The 11,622-nt window shown below is 41.8% G+C and overlaps 1 long non-coding RNA gene across 1 annotated transcript; it reads left to right on the top strand.

The window, feature by feature from the left end:
• Window positions 1-1,157: 1,157 nt before the first annotated feature.
• On the top strand, window positions 1,158-10,394 carry LOC103694180 (uncharacterized). The gene is made up of 3 exons (XR_005496213.2): window positions 1,158-1,384; window positions 3,547-3,684; window positions 6,846-10,394. It is a non-coding gene; the product is annotated as an uncharacterized LOC103694180 (long non-coding RNA).
• The last annotated feature ends 1,228 nt before the right edge of the window (window positions 10,395-11,622 follow it).

Here is an 11,622-nt window from a genome sequence, read left to right as displayed (position 1 = left end):
AGTGACCTGGCTCAGGATGAACCATACAGAAGGGTAGAATCTCCTTAGGAAGGCAAGTTCAAGCATGCTAATGCTAACGAGGCAAACTTTCCTTCCCAGAACTCCTTCTCCCTAATACAACAAACATCACAGCCATGTCACTTAGCAATTCTGCACACTTCTCTGAATTACTTTGATAAAACACAATGTGTCTTTTTTTCCCCCTTTTACTTCTGTTCTAGGCATTGTCAGCTCTAGCACTTTGAGCTTCTTTACTTAACCAACACTCCCCTCTCTTCCTGTGTTTGCTTATCTGCCCGGTGGCTGGTGTCCAGGCTGGCTTAATTCAAACAGTTTGGCTTTTTCCCCTTCTCTCATCCCTTTGGTCATCTCCTGAGATTTACAGCTTACCTACCATAGGGTGTGCTTTCAAACTCTGATAAAATTGTCTTCCTAGTTTCATTTTGAGTTTATATTTAAATTCGTTCATTAATGAGATTAAAACCCTTAAGAGGAGACCCTGACTTCCTGATATTATCTGGTGACTCAGATGGGAGTTTTGTGAAAATTTTGGCAATGCATTTTAACCAACTGAACAGACTATGACGGCCACTATAATCTTCTATTCCAAACTCAGCGCTGTATGGGTGAGATGTTTTATGGAGTCTTGGGTGAGACAAGATAAAGAATGCAGCAAGCTTTGACTCTGGGCTGCTCATAGGACTGCTCCTAACTGTGACCCTATACTCCTTTGCTTTCTTACAAGTCAAGGGATAACTGGGGCCCAGCCTTGTAGCTAATCTAACAATCTATTAAAGTTCAGGTCACCATCACCAAAGCCAAAGTCTCTTTCTCTCTCTCTCTCTCTCTCTCTCTCTCTCTCTCTCTCTCTCTCTCTCTCTCTCTCTCACCTTCCAAAAGAAGTAGTCAAGAGGCTGTGAGGCAGCTCAGCGTCTCCATTAGAATTCAGAGTATTCCACGGTAATTACAAAACAGCTGTAATGGAAAATTGGTAGTCAAACCCATTTTCCAGCGACTAGAACGGTGAATGGGCTCCATTATGTTCCTAATTCTCATTAACTTAATTTGCATAGGAAACAATGAAGGAATACATAATGAAGTACAGTGGGCCAGCAGCCCAGCCCTCACCCCCACAATGCTGGGTTCAACTTGCACTGACCCACCCCACAGAGAGGGAGAAACCCAGGGCTCCCTGTGGACTGGACCTCCCCCAGGTGACCTGAAGCTGCCCTGATGGAGCACAATGGAGGGATACCACTTGTCTGTAACTTGTTCAGGATCCCTTTGCCTCAGCACACACCATGTAAACCCTGATTCTTCTCCACACCCCTGCTTTGGGGAAGGCTGAAGAACTGGAGCAGAAGGAAAAAGAACTTGTTTTTAGGTAAGTAACTCCAAGCCTGGCTGTGTGTGCTTGTGTGTTTCTTCCTACAAGTAACTTTAATAACAATCAGTCTTAGTTGGAAAAAAAAAGTGAGATCAACATCTGGGAGCTGGGTGGAGCTGGGGTGTAGAACTGAGCAGACAGAATTAAAAAGGAAACTACCAAAGCCTAAACTTAACTGCTAGCTTCTGACTCTGTCTAGCAACTAACTGTGAGTATAGCAGAAAGTCAGAAACCCATTGTTTTCCTTAAAGAATAAAATCCCATCAGTTCCCTAAATGAATGTGATGCATTCGGCTCCCAGTACGGAGGACCTGTGAAGTTTCAGACACTATCCTGCATGGCCTCAATGACTCCTTATAGCAAAACTGCAGGGTTTTGCTGCAGAATGATTCCAATTTTGCTAATGGGAAAAATGAAGCTCAAATAATATGTCAGATTAAGAATACTTGATATACTAAGACAATGCTAAAGCTGAAACTACCCCATGAAATAGCTCTTAATTAGACCAATGCCCCAGCTTGCCTACTTCTTGGCACACATAAAAATTATAATATTTGTGTGGTACTCTTATTAAAGGGAGAGGAATCTAATGAAAACTTCAGCCGCCAATGGATAAGGGGGTGTCAATGTTTCAATCCTTACTAGATAAAAGAATAATCAATGCTTCAGCCTCCAGTGGGTAAGAAAATCAATGTGTCACCCTCCGTGAATAAGAAGATCAATATTTCCATCCATAAGGATTGAAAACCCCAAGTCTACTCCATAAAAAAAACATGGTGACCCCTTTGGTAGGATAATCTAAGAGCTTTCAGGAAGGCAACCATATTGTGAGAGCATCCCAACAATGCACAGCTTGAGCAAACAGAGATGCTCTGCACTCCTGGTTTGGGTTAATCATTGTCTCCCTCTCCCCCTCCCCACATTCCCCTTCTCAAGTATGTTCTCTGGGGGTAATGCATGCCTTTCATTCCTTACAAAATGCAGTGTTAGAAACATTGATCTTGAAAATAAGAAAGAGACATGACTCCTAAATCTCTTACTAATAGGTCACCATTCTTGTGCAGTTTACTTCAGGGGAACTGAAACAGATGAACTTTCTTTAAAAACCCGGGCAATTGCCTTCATGGATTTTCTTCCTGAGGTGGAACTAGCCCAATGCTATCCAGCATGATATAAGCAAAAAAAGAGCAGGTGAGGTGAATAGACCATAGCTAAGACATATCAACTCTCTTACTACCAGTGCAATCATCAGCAATTTCCCAAGGACTTACTGTGTTCCAGATGTCACCTATATATGGTTCACAATCCCTGTAAGGACATAGTGACACGGATTTTTTTGTCACTGTTAGACAAGGACCTTTCATGAAAGGAGGTTAAAACCAAATGGAACAGTACAGTATCTCCCCAAAGCATACCTACACAAACCAGTAATCTCAGTGTCCTAGAAGCTGAGGCATGAACATTGTGGATGTGAGGGAGCTTGAATTACCAGAAAGACCTTGTTTCAAAAAACCTGAAAGCAACAGAAGCAAGCTATTTTGGTGCTGCGTATGACCCATGCATTCAGCTCACATTACCTCAGGAATAAGTTCTGTGTTAGCTACTTGTTGTTGTGACAAAATAACTGACTGAAACAATCCAAGGAAGAAAGCAAATGTTTGTATTAGCTCCTAGTTCGATACGGTACATGGCAACTGGTCACACGGCAATCACAACCCGGAAGCAGACAGAGATGATTGGCGGTGCTCAGCTCACTTTCACCCTTTTATTCAGTCTCAGATCCAAGTCCACAGGATGGTGCCATCCTCCCCACATTCAAGACGAATCTCTTTAGAAACATCCTCTAAGTGATTCTAAGTATAGTCAAACTGGCAATAAAGATTAATCACTAACCTCTTCCTTTTTTGGAAAGGAAAAAAAAAAGGAATAAAACAAACAAGCAAACAAACAAAAAATATTACCCCTGTGTCTCCTTTCACAAAAGTCACTTCAGCATTTCTGGGAGGTCCCCATGCTCAGAAAAAAATTAAGAATCTGGATGTATCACAATCCATCTGCCCCTCGACATCATCCTCAGAGAGACTGCCTGTATCCAAGAGACCTGGAAGGAGTGGAAGTGTCTAAGGAGAACCCTTGATTAACTTGACCAATTGGATTAGCTCTTCAGGTGCCATAACTCTGCATCCCAGAGAGAAAACAAACACCTGCTTGAGAAGCAGTATTGTTGGTCCCTGTGTAAGAAACAACCAGACGACCCTCCAGATACAAACACCTTCTCTTCCCTGCAGCCAGCACCAGTAAGTCTTTGTTGACTAATGTATTGGTTTGCAGCATGTCCACATTATTTGCTTAGTGCCTAATATGTGTCATAATTGGAATCGCACTGAATTTTGTCTCTTACCAGTGTATAAAATGCATTCAGACTTTTTAACTAAGTCTTTGGATTGTTCTCAAACACACTTGACTGTGTCTAGGCACCAAGCGACACCCATACTGAATTCTAAACTCACAGCTTAGCAGTTAGAGTTGGGGAGAAACAGTAGACCAAGAGATCAAGTCCAATATTCCAGTGTCCTAATTCACTCCTGAGTCTAAACACAAATACCCATTGGCCTATTTAACCAAGTATCCATTCCAAATCAGCTCCCATTCTCAATTTAGATTAGTTTTCTTAAAGGTCCTTCAAGCCTGGTACCTCATTTCAACCAAGGAGAGAGGAAAGTTAAGACGTGCAAAGAAGATTCACAGCCAGTTTGTTTGTTTCTTGCTTAAGTCCACTCAATGGCACTTACACACCCAGAAAGCCCACTTGTGGCTGAAGTTCCTTGCTCTGAACAGCAGGCAGTGTTCCAGGAGTGAAGGGCCTCTCTCTGAGTTCCTGGGAAGCAGCACCGCACCATGCAGCTCTGCCAACTACATCACTTTTAGATTCTGGGCTTTGAAGCTAAATAAAAATTGATATGTGTGTAATCACATTTGTTTAATTAAAGTAACACATCTGTGCTGTAAATATTCCAGCACGAGCTGGTCAATAGCAAATCCTCGGCATGTACGGTAATAATTGACTAATGTAATTAAATGCGTGTCAGAGTTTTAAAAGAAAATATAATGAGATTTCATCATTTTATATGTACAGGTAATTAGTTCTTAGGAATGTGAGTAAAAGCAAATTATCTACAGATTTGAACTATCAGCAGATAATTCAAATGACCTAGTTTGAGAGAGAAAATGGTATCTAAAAAACCGGAGAAATTCAAATCAAAATAAATGTCTTCCACTGTTGAATCTGCAAGCTCTAGTAAGAAAATACATGAGTGATTTTGCTCAATCTGCTTCTAGTAAGCTTTCCTTGTGAGTGACATAAGCCATAGCAAATACACTAGGTCAGAGTTAGGTTTGTCCCTCCTCCTCTTTCTCTTCTTCCTCCTCCTCCAGCTGGAAGACATTCAGAAACATTCTACCACCAAGATTTTATTCATGCTTTTGAGGTGATGACTAGAGTAAAGTGCTTATCATGCAAGTGTGAGGACCTGAGTACAGACCTAGGCAGCCATGGAAAACACTGGGCAACTGGTGCATGCTTATAGTCTCAGCCCTATGGAGATAGGACAAAAGGACCTCTGAGGTTTTCTGGCTAGGCAATCTCACCTAATTGGTTAGTGCCCAGTAAGAGACCCTGTCTCAGAAAACAAAGTAGGCAGTGTCTGAGGAACAACTCCTGAGATTGAAGTCTAGCCTCCACATGCACGGGCACACACATGAATTTTTTACTTGTGCACACAAACACACGTAGACACACATACCCAAGTACGTACACACACACACACACACACACACACACACACACACACACACACACACACAATCCCAGTCAACTGAAGAAATATTTCATTTGTTTTGTATCTAAGCAGACCTTGGAACTTTTTAAGTTCCTCTAGCGTCTTTGAAATTCCAGTTTATCCTAAGTATTATCATGCTGAAGTTGGATGGCTTGTGCACAGAGAGAGGTGGAACGAGCATTCCAAGAGTGGAGAAGAATATGAACAGATGCAAAGAAACAGGAAACATGTGGGCTGTTGGGAAGCAGCAAGAAGTTCAGTCTGACTGGAGAAGATTTCACTAGAATAGAGGAAGATGTGGTTGTCAAAACAGGCTAGAATATGACGGACAGGAACTTGGATATCTGCCAAGGGGTTTGAGCATCCCTCTCTAAAGGCAACGCAGAGTTGCTGAAGCTGCTGTTTTTGTTACTTTACTCAACATTAATCATGCCAAATGCTTCTAAAATCTCAACACTCAAATATAAACCAGCTACTTAATCTTCATACCAGCACACAGAATCTTCAGTATGGTCACCACCCAAAGGCAAGCCAGTTGAGGATCAGGACCTGTTCTCTCCAGGACAGGTCGACCTGGAATCTTCTGCCACATACAAGATACGGTTCGGGTTTCTCTCACCTCTCTGAACTACTTCAAGTGACAAAGTTGGCTAGATTGCTGGCATCCTTTGGCAACCATGGCTATGGACTGTGCTTTCTATTTCAGGTGAAATGTCACCTTAACCAGACCAATAGTGGGCAAGGGCATCCCACATAATTTTAGAGTCTTCATATGCACAACATTAGCTGTTTGAACTCATTGTTTTTGCTATTAAGCCTTGAGTCATGAAGCAGTGGTAACAGGACATATTGTCAGCAGGCAGAATTCTACCTATTAATACTATTAATGGCTATGCTCTGCGTCATCATTTTCCACTTCTGGGACAGCTTCTCTCATGACTAGAGCCTTCCTACTATAAAAGAGTTTGTGACCAGAACTTAGGGCTACTATGGCCCTACAGCTAATTTAGTAGCTACCAAATAACACTTGCTACAAGGCAACAAAAATGTACAAAATCAATAATGACCAACAGGAAGTCTATAAATTCAAAAATATAGATATATTACACTACTGATGTCTACTCACTTAACAACTAAGAAAACACTCACAAGACTAGGTCTGTCAACACTTGCTGATGGATAAAGATGAAGAAGTTCATGAAGCTCCCTGCTTCCATGGGAAACTATTAACAGTTGATGGATGCTGGGAGGTGGAGTGTCGAGCCACCAGTAAAAGCCCCATGCTCCAGTTAGCCCACGCCTACATTGGATGCTTTTGTTAAACTCAATAAAATACAAATAAAAAGACAGGGAAGTGGGAGGGGACTTAGAGAGAGAGAGAAATGGGTGATAAGGAAGAGGAATAGAAGAGAATAGGGTTGAATATGTCCGAACACATCATATAAACATATATGAACTGGTAAATGAATACCTTGCATTTTAAAGAATTAGAAATAACTGCATATGAAACAATTTGAGAAATGTGTCCACTTGAGAGATGTTTGTGTACAATGAATTTGTATTAAGTTTTATGTGTGGTGGAATGTCAGACTTATAACGGTTAATCTTTTTCAAAACAGCCCTCACAGTTTGGAGCCACAGCCTACCATGTATGCAGACAATAGGAAACAGCAATGCCTTTGTGCTTCAGGGAGAAGAGGAGAAGGGCAGGAGAGTAAATGTGGTCGTGACGAAACACAAACCATGGTGCGTTACTTGCTGGGGATGAGAAAGAAGTACCTGAGTTGGAAGGTGTCAGGTTCATAGCATCTGTGTGTGTTTAAACTGTTCATCAAAAAGATCTGTTGCTGGTTCTTGCAATCTTTCAAATTTATGGTTAGAGCCTGAGTCTTGACTGAAGTTAGAAGCCTTGGTTCCCTTTAGGAACAGGGTGTACATGTATATTTTGTCAGAGCTATTGGTGACCAAGGAAAGAGTCCAGTAGTGATGAGAACAAGGTAAAAATTATGTGATTGTGATTATAGAGTAACCTTGGGTCACAGCTTAGGATCTGTGGGTAGTTAGCCTTAGGGGTTAATTAGTCAGAATTAGGAAGTAATTATCTGTAGCCCAAATAACAGATCATTCTTTCTATAACTAAAGATGGTCTATGCCCTCTGGAAATTATATATTTGCGAAGCTAAAATTGGTATCTATGGTCAAATAACAAGAAAGTTGAGGTCCTTCCCTGTGACAGAGTAGGCTGATGGCAGGGTGCATCTGACTGACATCCTGTCAGCAAATAGGGATATAGCATCTCACTGATGTCAGGGTAAGAGATGACTGACATAGGCCTTTATTTGTGGCTGGAGCTTAGGAAGTCCTTATATCAAGTCCCACATAGGTTAAAAGTGATTCTCCAAGTTAACAGCTTTTCCCATGGAAGCAGGCCAGTGCCTAAGAGGAGTACAGGATATAGCTGCCTTTCAGTTATTACTGCCATCCTACAAACAGAATTCTAATTTAACCCAGGGAAGGGGGAAAGTCATTTTCACAGACTATTTCCTGGTCGTTTTTGCTGTTCAGAGTGATCTTGTGGCACAGTGTAACTGAGCTCTTAATGACATTTTTCTGGAGGAATACAAGAACACTTCTCCCCTGATCCATCCTTACTAAGTCTCAACCCCTTCTTTCGGTTCTTTGTTAGTGGTTGTAATAAACAGAGAGCCTTGCTGCAAGGACTGTTCCACTGCGGGTATTATATACTGAGCAATCCAAAGGGGGAAAAAAACCCAGCAAGCATCTGTGTTTCTCCAGTTTGAAAGATGTGAGATCTAAGATCAAGTTGCCAGCAGACCCAGTGTCTGGATGGATCTTACTTCTTCACACAGAAAATGCCTGACTCCATCCTCACACAAGAAGCACGGGAGCCTCCATCTGGCCACTTTTTCCAGGAACATACGCCCACTTGCAAAGCAGAACCACAGTGGTCTGATCACTTCCCAAAGGCCTTTGCATCTAAACACCATAGCTTTGAGAGTCAAACTTTCAACCTGAGATTCCAGAGAAACGAGCATCCATGAAAAATCAAACCTAGGCTGGAGTCTGGGGCAAAATTGTGACCACACCATAGTACACCTTCCAGACCATCTTCCTAGGAGGCCTAAGCACCGAAGTCAACATTTTGCTCCATTTCTCCAACTATAGCAACACCAGGAAAGGGGCCTGAGTAGCCCATCCCCCACTGCACTTTGGAATTTGGAATAGTACAGTGCAAAGGAGACAGAGTACACGGATGATCTGTAAGATTGGGAGGGTCACAATGGCTGTGGTGGGAGCTCTGCAAGAGCTAGCACGTGATGTACTCTGGATTCTTAATGTTCTTCAACCTTGCTTTTTATTTTTTAATATTTATTTATGTACTTTGTTTTTCTTATGTTTTTGTAGCATGCCCTTTACTGATAGAGCCATTTCCCAGTGCCAAATCTTTCCACTGTAACTGGCAACTATATCTAGCTAATTACCAGGAAATTCAAATGAGGGAGGGAATATGAGAAAGACTGCTTTGTTTTTGAAAGAGCAAGGGTCTTTCAAAAGGCAAGAAGGAAGGAAGAATCAGGTTCCGGAGGAGGAAGCATTTCCTAAAGTTAGTTTGGAAGGTGTTGCAAACAGTTCAGTTCTGACAGCTTGAGGTAACCAGGACCATGATTGCTTCACAAATATCATTGCTGTCTGTGAATGCAGATTAAGATGCTGAAGATCTTCAAGACAGAGTGTAGTTCACCAGAGGAAGAAAGAAAACTACAAATTGACACCGGGACTTGAGCTGGATATCCAAAGTCCATCTTCCTTATTCTTTTGTGGATATGACATGAGTAAAAGAAAACAACTCTCTCTCTTCTCTCTCCCTCTCTCTCTCTCTCTCTCTGTCTGTCTCTCGCCCTCTCTCTCTGTCTCTGTCTCTCTGTCTCTGTCTCTCTCTCTATCTCTCTCTGTCTCTGTCTCTCTGTCTCTGTCTCTCTGTCTCTCTCTCTTTTTCTCTCTCTGTCTCTCGCCCTCTCTCTCTGTGTCTTTCTTTCCCTCTCCCCCTTCCTCACTCCCTTTCTTTCATGTGTGTATTAGGAGAAGAGGGCAAAGGGAAGGCAGGTCAGTCAGGAGAAGCCAATGGCGATAATGCCTTAATAGATAGTCCTGATGCCTAGCTGAGAGCTTTTCAGTTGATTTGACAGTAAAGAAGATCCATTTTAACTCCTTGAACCAGGGCACAGACCATAAAAAGTGTTGTTTGGGGATGCTTAATCTTGCGGGAAGAATTGAAAGATGAAATCTCTAGGAGCAAAGCAGCCAAGCTTCAAGGATCAGGGTCAGCCACATTCCCTCCATGGCCACAGAGGCAAGAGTAAGCAACTAGTTTCTTTGTCAGTTCTCCCTGAAGACGTGTCACCCAAGTATAGGAAGGAGCTGAGGTCATCTCCTTCAATCATTCACACTGACAATTGTACCTCTAAAAGCAGTTTTTCCTTAAAAAACAAAACAAAGCAAAAACAACAAAACAACACACACACACACACACACACACACACACAAAACACAAGCATGTGTTTAATTTCTATTGATCCTCATTTCATATGAAAGAGAAATGTCACAAGCAGTACTTTAGTCAGTTGTTTGGAACTAAAGGTGACCTTTTACCTAAAAAGAAAATCCTTGTGAGAGTTCATCACTGTGGGCACTTAAAGAGCCAGCTCCCCTTGAGCTCGGAATTAATGCTGCCAGTCTCCAATCCCCCAACATTATGAGGCTGACATGATAGTATTTTTAATGTGTTGAGTCCAGCCTTCTGCCTAAAGAAAAAAAAAGTCCATACACTCCTGGAGGATTCTCAACTCCTGGAGCTTGCCAAAGCTTTCTGCTATCCAGGGACTTGGCACTTGCCATTTCCCCTTCCTGGACAGCTCTTCCACTCACTGTAAAACTGGCCTACCCTCTTCCTTTGGTACTTGCAGTGAACGTATTTTAATCAGAGTGGCTTTCTCAAATATTGCTTAAATGGATCACCTGGCTTCTGCTTCTCATTTTAGCAACATGTTTATCTCCTCCGTGAGTCTTACTACACTCAGATAATGTCATACATTTACTTGCTTCCCTGATGCTTTTTTCTCCCAGCGACAATGCTGTGGTGCTTTGACTAGAAAAGACCCCCATAAGCTCATGTGTTTAAATGCTTGGTGCTTAGGAAATGGCACTATTAGGAGGAGGGCCTTTAGAGTAGGTGCCCTTGATGGAAGAGATGTGTCATTGTGTGGGGAGGTTTTGGGGTCTCAGAAGCCCAAGACTTTCTCTTCCTGCTATGTGGTGATCCAGATGTAAAACTCGCAGCTCCTTCTCCAGCACCATGGCTCCCTGCATGCGTCCATGTTCTCACCATGATAATAATGGACTAAACCGCTGAGCCATACGCTAGTCCCAATTAAATATTTTCCTTTAAAGGACTTGTCATGGTCACATGTCTTTTCACAGCAATGCCATGCACATCTTTTTCCTGTTGGATATCGGGATGTATTTGGCTCAATATCTAGTGCACGGTGAGTATTCAGGGAGTAATGGGTAGTTTGGTAGGTGTATGGATGATGGATGCATGGAAGAACAAGTGAGTACGTAGATTGTAAATGACTAGAAAAAATGAAAAATATTTAAGTGTGTCAATGAAAAGAAGGTTCCAAGTTCAAGTAGGTTTAGAAAGTATGCTCCGGGGCTGGGGATTTAGCTCAGTGGTAGAGCGCTTGCCTAGGAAGCACAAGGCCCTGGGTTCGGTCCCCAGCTCCGAAAAAAAAAAAGACCAAAAAAAAAAAAAAAAGAAAGAAAGTATGCTCCTTCCCTTTATTAGAGATCCATGTGGCTCATTAGCAGTTAGACAGGTATGAAAATTTCCCAGTAAGAAGAAAATCCACTTAATTTTCTTTAACAGGATTTTCTAAACTTATTTTAACGCAAAATACTTCTTTCCCATTGTATACTTACTTAGTTCCCTGCCAAAGATTGCTCTCTAGAGCTCCAGGTTGGAAAAATGTTTCCTCTTTAGCCATAGCCACAAAGAATAGTAATTATTTTTTAAGTCTCTTTCCAGGTTGCAGGGTCCCTGAGGATATAAATTGAAATTCATTCATTTTGTTTTTGTGCATAGCACAGTATCAGGCTCACAAAAATATGGAGAACTAACTGGATACCTGAGAAGAGAAGAAGGGAAAGAAGAAGACTGGAGATGCAAATGCATAGGTTAGTGAATGACACTGCTTCAGTTGACTTTGAGGAAAACAATAAAACGTTATCTGTGACCTTAATATCATTCAGGATTACCTTGACCATCTGAAGAAAATTTAAATTAGTAACAGACATATGGTCAGAATCAGGTTCAAT

Source organism: Rattus norvegicus, chromosome 18, assembly GCF_036323735.1.
Source record: "Rattus norvegicus strain BN/NHsdMcwi chromosome 18, GRCr8, whole genome shotgun sequence".
Lineage (NCBI taxonomy): Eukaryota > Metazoa > Chordata > Mammalia > Rodentia > Muridae > Rattus > Rattus norvegicus.
This window is presented reverse-complemented; position numbering and strand designations above follow the sequence as displayed.